The sequence below is a fragment of the Akebia trifoliata genome, chromosome 15 (assembly GCF_017979445.1).
Source record: "Akebia trifoliata isolate Shusen 1 chromosome 15, ASM1797944v1, whole genome shotgun sequence".
NCBI lineage: Eukaryota > Viridiplantae > Streptophyta > Magnoliopsida > Ranunculales > Lardizabalaceae > Akebia > Akebia trifoliata.
In genome coordinates, this window is record NC_141389.1 from 14,498,006 (window position 1) to 14,508,233 (window position 10,228).

The 10,228-nt window shown below is 34.2% G+C and overlaps 1 long non-coding RNA gene across 1 annotated transcript; it reads right to left on the minus strand.

Annotated features, from left to right (window-relative positions):
- Positions 1-7,856: 7,856 nt before the first annotated feature.
- LOC147384407 (uncharacterized) lies at positions 7,857-9,586 on the minus strand. Its single transcript, XR_015173070.1, has 3 exons — positions 9,376-9,586; positions 8,164-9,137; positions 7,857-8,065 (listed from the first exon to the last, which is right to left on the minus strand). It is a non-coding gene; the product is annotated as an uncharacterized LOC147384407 (long non-coding RNA).
- Positions 9,587-10,228: the final 642 nt, after the last annotated feature.

Genomic DNA, 10,228 nt, shown 5'->3' on the forward strand with positions numbered 1-10,228 from the left:
CCGATATCGTCAAAAATCAGCCGTATTTGGATATGGAAATTTTGAAACTTTGACCTCGAATTTCGTCCGTTTCCGGGTCAAACCGTCTTCCGACGCAGAAGGGAGAAACGTCCGCAGCCTCATTCTCTACATAACCCACCCAAATTCCTTTCGTTTCCTCGCCTTTTTCACCCCATATAGTCAAAAATCAGCCGTATTTTTATACGAAGATTTCGTAACTTCAACCTCGATTTTCATCAATTTCGGGGTCAAACCGTCTTTCATCGTAGAAGGGAGAAGAGACGAGCACATCGAGATCTTCAAAACCACCAGGTCAGTTTCGAAAATCAGTCGCTTTGAAGTTCGGTCCGTCTCGATTTCTGTGTCGTTCGCCTCGATTTCCGTGCACGTGCTTCAATTCCATCGCCTAATGATTGTAAGGAACTCTCAATTTCTATTAGTAATCGTAGATTGTGAAAATTGCATTTATGATTTTATCGAAAAATTTTGGATGTATTTCTAAAATATAGAATTATTTTTTTTATTTAAAAAAATTCACGCCAGAAATTGCATGTTTGATATGTTTAATTGTATTTTTAACAAATTATACGTGAGTAGGGTATTTTAACGGGTTATTTCCATAAATTGGGTCTTGTGCACTGCTCGGACCCCGTTTTAATATAAAATTTATTTTCTTTTTCAATATTATTGATAAAAATAAATTCTTTAGTTGGAAAATGTGATTTAATATTCAATGAACTCATATTGAGTTGATGAATATCAGAAAATGGATGTTTTATTGAAGAAATTGAAAATTGTAAAAATCGGAAAGAGGGAAAAAGGGTATGAAACGGTAAAATATCAGTCACACCCGAGGGGTGATGTCTGCATTTTACGTTGTTGTGTTGTGTGTAGGTTGGTGAACAGATATCCAGGGATAATATTGTTGGTTGCATGTTTATTTAAATTTCTATTAGCGCGAGGCGCTCCGTTATGTTATTTATGTTAGGCCGGGTGGCCACACTTGCATGGTAGGAAACTTGATGTCTATTCTCAACCTTGTATTGTTAATTTGTCTTTTATTTTCAAATAAAAATAATATACATATGTAGCTATTTTGTGAGCTGTTAAAGAGTTTGTGAATGCCTGAAGGGATAATGCGTCATATCATCCGGAGTGGTGTATTATCCTGGGATGTACAGTAGGGACCACCAAGCTCATACGTGGTACAGGACGCGTATGAGAGTAGAGTCACAACTGGAATCCGGGTTTATTCCTCTCTATCTTTACCAGTGAACTTGTAATGTAAAGGTGGTCGTATACGAATGGTTTGCATATTTGGGAATCACATGTATGCCTGATAGGCATAGACGAAGATGATTGGTCAGTGATCACTAACAATCTATAGTAGTTGAACGTTCTGACACATCGAAAAGAGACCCATTGCTTACGGTCACGTCAAACGGCCAGCCTGAGCCGGATAAATGGTCAACCAAGTGTGGTAAGTGCAGCGACCGGCCACAAAATCAGGAACTAAAAACCATAGAAGAATTGTAACATTATGTCCCGACTGGGAGCGATCTAGTCGTGAATCCCAACTCTCTAATTCCAATACTCCACCATTGTGTATTATGTATCTGTTGTTTATTTTGATATATAAAATGAAATCCATGTTTATTATTTCCCTTTGATCAATTAGATTTGTATCAAAAGATAATGTTATAGTGAGTATTGCTGATCGATGTAATGTGAGTTTTAAAATGTTTAGTTGTTCATCCCTGGCTATATGTACCAGTTAATCGTAATTTCTTTTGTAAAACTTTGACTATTTTAAAATGATTCAGTATGCTTATTCGTTCATGTTAGGAGGGGTTATTGGCAGAAATTGTTTGTTTCCCTACTAGGTAACCATTGTTACTTACCCTTTCTTTCTCCATTTTTTTAGTTTCAGATCCGAAGTTTGGCGAGACAGATATAGAGCACGAGTGAGAATCATCTGGTGGGTCAGATAGACAGTCAGAGTTCGTCACTTGGTGAGTATTGGGGTTATTACCCCTAGTGGTGTCGATTTATCCGAGAGTATTATACATGTTGTTCTGAGTATTAGGATTTCTGTTAGAGTGAGAAATTTTGTATAATCCTGTATCCTGGTTAGTCTTCCGCACTCTGATCTTTCGTACGTTATTAGACTTATATAGGCTTCCGCTAGTATTATATTTTATATTTGTATGCAGGATTGTATGCCTTTTATCAGGTACTGATTAAACGCCTTGGATTGTTAACATAAACAGAGGAGACCATGCCGAAATTTCGAGGTGCCATCTAGTACCTCGAGATCTGACATGGGGATTTGTGTTAGCGTTCGGCTGGGCACCACAGTTCTGGTTCTGGTTTTATTTATTTTAGAACTAGGCCTAGAATCAAACTAAATATAATGGTTATGATTCTAACTTCCTTGGGAACCAAATCAGAGCCAACCCATTGACACCCCTAATCCTAATAACGTTTTTCTTCAGTTTCATGTTTTTAAAGAAACTCAAAAATAAATTCTACCTTTTACAATATAAATTATCTTTGATAGATAAGAAATTTTATTAATAGAGAGGAAATGAAGGGACCAGCTGCTCAAGTACCACATAAAAGATCTCACTTGAAATCTTTAATTCTAATACGTTCTACCATTTAATTCTATCTAAGGCAATATACTCTATTAATGCGTTTCTCTTCAAATATTTTTATACTTCTCTTATTGTAGTCTGCTTCTGTACCAATTCACAATTCATGTTGTTCACTTTGAAATAGTTTGTAAAAGGCTTTGAGGCTGAAAATATTGGAATTAATGTAACACCACAGTCATCAAAATCAGTGGAAATTGTTACAAAACATTGACCCTAAAACATTGAATTAATGCCCTGGCATGTATGAAACTATGAATCATGCATGAGGAAGTGACATGCTATTCATTTTTCTTTTTGATAAGTTTGGGAAGTAGCTTTCAATGTACCAGGATGGCTAACTTTCTACGTCTTCTGTACAACCAAATCAACAACGTCGTTACGTGCTTAAGAACAAATGGATCCATAATTTAGATTAACCACTTATAAAATGGATAAGAAATAGAGAGAGAGAGAGGGGCTGTTAATTTGACCCGCTAACCTTCTAATTACCCATCCCGACCTAATAATGCAAGGTTTAAGGCCTTGATCTAGAGTACCAAATGTAAGGTAGAATTCAAAATTTTCTAGCCCGTTAGATCCAAGTTGAGCTAGGGCCTAACATACCCAATTCAACCTCTTATATTGGGTATGTGTATATCATCTCTATTTAAATGTGCGATTTTGTAAAATTGAAAAAGTAATTATAAAATAAAGTACATATATATATATATATTGGAAGTTTGCTATCATGATCTGTAACATATTTCAATTAACATGGAGATTTGACCATCTATTTTGATATAAAAAAGTATCAAATTATTCTAAATAACTTCGATGCATGAATGAATTGAAACTTGATTAGAAAGAAGAATAAGAAACATCACCTGATTGAGCTTGCTCCTTTCGTTGACCGATCAAAGAAGCTCTTTAGTTAATTCCAAGGAAAATCTCAACGAAACTAGAGCTTTGAACCTCTTCTTCACTAAGAACCACTTTAGCAAATTTTATTTGCAATATGATTGGGTCCTTATAGCAGCGGATAAAATTATCCTCTACAAAAAACGCACCATACTGCAGCTGAAATAGCCATTCGCTGTTATAAATTGACGCTATATAAATTTTTTTTATTTTAGTGGCAGATATATTTTTCACTGCTATATGCACTTGAATAAGCAGGAAACTATTTAGTGTGAATTTTCTATGTATGCATAAGTCCCTATAGCGACAGATACAATTATCTGTTACAAAAAATGTATCTATAGAGGCGAATAAAATTATCCATTGTTATAAATTGCCATTGTAGATCAAAAATGTTGTAGTGTCTTTTTCCTTCTAACTATGAATCTATGGGGGATTATTGTGAAAAATTCATATTTTAATAAGAGCAAGACTTCTTGCGTTTTTATTTGAGTAGAAGTTTCCTAATTTGGTAAAACCTAATGCTTAAGAGCTTTTTATTTTTGTGTGTAAGTTGAAAGTCAAAGATTCATTAGCTTTCTTGGTTAAGAGAGTTGTAAAGATAACTTTTTCAAATTGTAGTCGCATATTGGATAAATACAATAATGGTATTCATCTAATAAAGGATTCCACTCTCTCACTTGCTTGAATGTGAATGAGAAAGAGAGTAGGTCTTACGTGCATATGGGGACCGAAGGCACCCTAAGACTAACCCATTGTGTTTGGGTCAACATGCCGAAAAACTTAGTGTGTGTGTACTCAAATGATAAGCACTTAAGGGGGGGGGGGTACAAATCTTGGATTTAAGTCTAGCATGGGTACATGTAAAAGGCCCACTTTTGTTCAAATTTGTTTGGTTATTTTTACTTAAAGATCGTTGCTTCTTTTTCATCTCAACCGTTGATCTAATTAATCGTTAGAATTAATGTTTGTTGATCGTTTGTATCCTCCAAAGTTCGTGTGCCCTAGAGTTCTAAATACAAAAAATAACTTTCTGATATCTTTCTTCTTCTTCTTCTTCTCCTTTGTATGGTTTTCTCTAAATCTCACTGCTCATACTAGAATAATCGAATTTGTTGTAGGCCTGCTACTTTCGAGTGAATGACTAGTAGGATCATGACTGTTGAATCTTGGAAACCAACAATCGGAGCCTTTTGCACAGTGGATATCATCCTAAAGTAGCATGAATTTGGTTTTAAGGACAACGATTCTTCCTTGCCTCAGTCACATCAAAATCGATAAGTTCTTTCTAATCTTCACTTTCTATAATCTGTTTTTGGATTTAGAATTTTTGTTTCAAGAACACAGAATATTTCCAACAATAGTAACTATAATTAAATGAGAATTTACCCAATTTAGAATAGAGATTTGAAGTTTGAAAGATTTAGGTTTTTGAATAAAAGTCATAAGATTTTGGAAGAAATAAAAAGAAATAGAATTTTGTGTAGAAATTCCTAAGGTTAATTTAAAATTTTAAAACAATAGAATTTTTAATATACTACAGTAAAATTAGTATATAGAGACGGTCGTCGACCGTTGCTATAGGGTAAAAACCCATCATAAATACATATAGTGGCAGCCACTTCGATTGTTAGTGGTCATCTCTAAAACCTCCATCGCTATATGTATTATCGACGGCCAACTATTCATAAAACCGTCGTTGCATATAAGACTTATAGCGACAGCCACTATTAGCCGTCGCTATAAGGTATTTAAAAAATATATATATTTGGCCTTTAGCTAAGATCGCCGACTGTCACTATAAGGTATTTTTTTTTTAAATATTTGACATTTAGCTACGGTCATGGCCGTCGCTATAAGAACTTTTGAAAAAAAATATTTGATTTTACACCTGCCCCCCCCCCCTCCTCAAATGTTGCTAAATATTGGAAATACCCCTATGTTTTGAAATTGATGACCTAAACCCCAACTACCAACATGAAAAGACCCAAATGCCCCTCATTTTAAACTTTCATAAATCTAATTGTCAATCCAAATTCTAATCTTCAATTTGGAACTACAAAATATATTATCACAACTTATTACAATAACTTTACAAAAATATCCTCATATACATTAAGTTGAGAATTTTTCAAACTAAAAATTGTATCTACTTTCACGTCAAGAAGTACGATATGAGGTTTCAACTTGAGATCACTCCTGCACATCTCAACAAGAAATTGCAGCTAATCAAGACCAATAACAAAAGCTTACAATTTCTCTCTTCAACTTTTGAGCAACTCAAGTATGCAATCATGACCGTACAAATTCCTCCAGCCTACCTCATACTTCTAGAGCTGCGGCTTTATCCTGGTGCCTCTTATTCTTGCTAATCTGCAGATTCAAGTTACATTTACATATAATGTTGTGCACATAGTATGCTAAAAGACGAGAGATAGAACATAGGCTTCAACCTATGGCTCGGTAGACTAATATGTAAGTATGCAACTTTGAGATTGTGGGTTCGAGTCAAAGCTTACCCATCAAAATAAAGTAACACATAGCATATTCATCAATTTACATTAATGTTAGTCAACATTTAAACAACTAAAGAGCTCTAAAGAAGCATTTTCTCACCGAGATGATCTTCACATTTCACTATTTCACCATATTTGCAGACTCCACAGTATCATCTTTAAAACACATGAAAAACCCTATAAATGCATAAGAGATACATTTTAAGAGATAATGGGTAGACTTGAACCTGTTAGCTTTACTTGGGTGGTGATGTTTATGCCAACAATAACAATGTTTGCCCCAATAATGGTTCTGTAATATAAAATTGAAGTCAACCAACTCAAGATTGTTCAAAACTATTTGAAATTTATATAAACTAACTTCTCCCACTTAAATCAATAAAAGATATGATAAAAAGTGATTTCTTCAAAAATACATTTTTCAACTCAAGAAGTGATCTCCTATGTTATGGACAAAGCAATTCTAAATCCTAGTTCCACAACCCATAGCTTTCCCCGGTTGCAAATTTTACAAATAAACAAACAATACAAATAGAAAAGCACAAAGTTTTCTCTTATTTTGTTTTAAAAAAATTCATTACCTCTTAGATTTCTATCTTAACTCTCCAGTACTTCAAAATCTATTTGAAAACCTAATAACCAGAAACATCAAAATAAACAAAATTCTTCAATGAGAACTTCAACACCAAAAGCATAACAAAGATATGTTAATCTCACACTTGTATGAATCCCAACCACAGTATGCGAAGTATCATTTGCTGTGTGTTTGGAAATCCTAAACATAGTCTGCAATTAAGTTCTTCAGGATATGCACATGCATGTTTACTCAGCTCAAATGGGTGTTGAGCTTCAACTGGAAGCCCTAACCATTTATACTCAGGTCACAAGGAAAAAGCTCAAAAGAACAATGAGTATAAAAGGGATCTCTCTTGGATATAGATATTTTTTCACTTTTGGAACCCACCCATATATAGTATGGTTTGGTCTAGCATGAAAGGACTTACATTGTTTTCCTCCATTTCTTCCCTCATCATAGAAGAAAATTCATTATAATCAATCTTCCACCCTACAAAAAATGATCAAGCCAGATGAAGTTATTAAAAATGATTGTGTTGATCAATTTCTCTGATTATTTCATCCATGTGAATGTCACTTAGAGCAAACTATCTGCAAACTTGTTGAAGCTCGTTAATGGTTATGTAACCGTTGTCGTCTTTGTTAAAGAAAGAAAAAGGGAAGCTCAATTTAAGGCTCCTCAAAGTGATAAAGTCTTAACTACTTAGTTTCTATGATGAATAAATCATATGAGCACAAGCCACGCAGAAAAATCATTAGCTTAGATTAGTTAAGACTTGAAAACAAGTCAAGTCAGAAAGTAAATAATATAGAAAATTAAAATATTAAACTTGAAAAAAATATCGAGGTCAATGGGTTATGTCATTAGCTTGAAAACAAAATGGGGGCGGATGAACCTGCATAAAATGAGGAATTGGGTTCCTTCCTAGTGCAAATCTTGCTGAGTTTTGTAATGAGGATCAAAACTTGACAGGCAACTTGGAAAGAAAATTGCCCATTCAAGGCTCCTTGAAAATGAACTTAGTATTTATAAAAACTATATAAGTGTATTACTCACGAATTATATGCATATTATACATGTCTTTATTTTTACTATAGCCAGATAGAATTATATGTATTATTCACGAATTATGTCTCTGATTGGATTCAAAGAAATCGAGATGCAGGAGTTTCATTCGAAAACGATATTACAGCATAAAAACGTGTCAGATTAGTAAAAAGATTAAGAAACAATTCATCAGATAATAATACAATCCATAAAAACCAGTTGAGATGTCTCACCAGAGAAGCCCCCTTGGAAGCTCTTTCTACCAAGTAGGCAGAAGGCTTGAAGATTTCTCCATACATCTTATCCATTCCTCCAATCTTGAACAGATGTATCTAGATCCAAGTGAATCAGCCCAAAACAAGATCCCTCCCCTGATCGAAAGGTCTCCCCATCAGATTAAATAAGTCTACACTGTTTGGAAGAGAAGAAGCAGTTCTCTTATGATCTACTATGAAAGAAACTCACGAACCTATATGGTGGGAAGCCCATGGCCATAACAGCAGCAATGTTGAGGCCAGCTGCCTTGATTGCAATTCCTTCAGCAAGGACATGGCAAATACTTCACCGAACTGCAATTCACAAAAAAAGCTCATTTGTTATCATTCAAATGTCTTGAATGGGGTCTCATAATATCTAGTGTGAAGTTCATTCTTATAGGTCCAACATGAGAATGGCCCCAAATCATATAATAGCCACAAGAGTCCCGAGCTGGTAAGCAAGTCGCAACAAACAACTACAACGAAAACAAAATAAAGCTCATAAACACCAATTGTCATATCTTTATTCATCCAACCATGGAACCAGTTTTGAAATGGCTATTTCTCATTAAAACACCCAAGTCAATTCCAATGATTATACACTTAGATGACCCCATTAATCCATTATAATTCAATTATCAAGTAAATTTCTGGTTGTTAGTTTTCCTAAATTTTTGTCCATTATGTCCACCACCTACCTATAAGAAAAGATATCTTACTTCATGGTTTCAACTTTCAAGACTGTTAGCCCATTTGTATAAGGCTATTATAATTCAATTTACACATGAAATAGTAATTTATCCCCTCCATACTACATTTTAAGTAAGCAATGGATATGTAGAGAAGCTTCCATTGCCACCATTTCAAATTGGATTTTTTTTAATTCACTTCCTTGATATACTGACCTCATGACATCAACCCCTACATCTTTCACCTTCTCCATTGTTCTCACCACTTGATTAGGTGTTTCCCTGCACCCCCAACATTATAGATGTCTTTGTAAGTGTACCCTCAGGAGCATAATCTTTGGCCATCTTTAGAACTTATATAGATTGCTTGAAATTAGCACGATGATCCCGTACCACACTCTGAAACTCTTCAACTGTCTCAATATTATGAGCAAAAACATCTAAACCAGACTTCGAGACAATTTCTACATAGACAGAGTCTCCTTGGAAATCAGGTTCTACACAATGACCATAAATGCAAACAATGTTAGAAGAAGAACTTGGGAGGAAACTATATGATCCTAAAACATTTAAACTAAAAATTATAACTTAATGAAATAATCCATATTAAAAAACAGAATCACAATGTATATATAGGACCGCGCATAGGCCAAAAATAGCCAGATTACTTCAATAGGTCCTACCAACTAAGCCTTCAATATATAAAAAACACAAACTATGATAAATAATTCATACCAAGAGCTTCTTTTAGTATATTTGGTTTCAATGTCTTCAACTTCAGCATTGTCTCTGCAAAAAATGACCATTTCCTTGATGAGGTAAATCATCTCGATCAACACTTGTAATCACCACATAATCTAGACCCCACGACGAAATTGCCTCAACTACATTAGAGGGTTCATTTGGATCGGGTGGAGGAAGAGTGCACGATGTCTTCACATTGCAGAATCTGAAAGACAACATTTCAAGAATATCATAATTAAGAACTTTCAAATATGCCCATAAATATATATGATTTCAATAGTTAAGACATAAAATAAAACTCCTATTAGCAGATCAAGCTTAACTCTTTTGCTTAAAATTTTAAAAATAAAAAATCACTAGAAAGTTTCCAAAGATGGCAGCTAGGACTTTGGATGGATCCCAAAATATGAGAACTTCATGTTTGAATCAAACCAAACTCCCTTTTGTGAAACTAATTTACTAAAATTAACAAATTACATAAATTAAAGCCTCCTAATCACTAATTTACAGATAGTGTTATTTAGAACAAATTGCAGCAAGAGAAAGGTGGAAATCACATAGATTAATCATATCTAACTAACAAAATGTACAAATTAATCGAAAGAAAGATTTCAACAAATATCAAGCCCTAGCCCTAACCCTAACCCTAAACGAAATTCCAACAAATCGAATAAATCTAACATATGAAACCATAACATATGGGTCGAAATGGATCTGAAATAAAAAGTTAAATCTAAATCAAATACTTGCAGCAGAATCTTTAAAAAAAAATGGCTGAAAATGAGGGGATTACCTGCTTCAGATGATTCTGAACAACAGATTGAAACTGCTACGAGAAGATGAT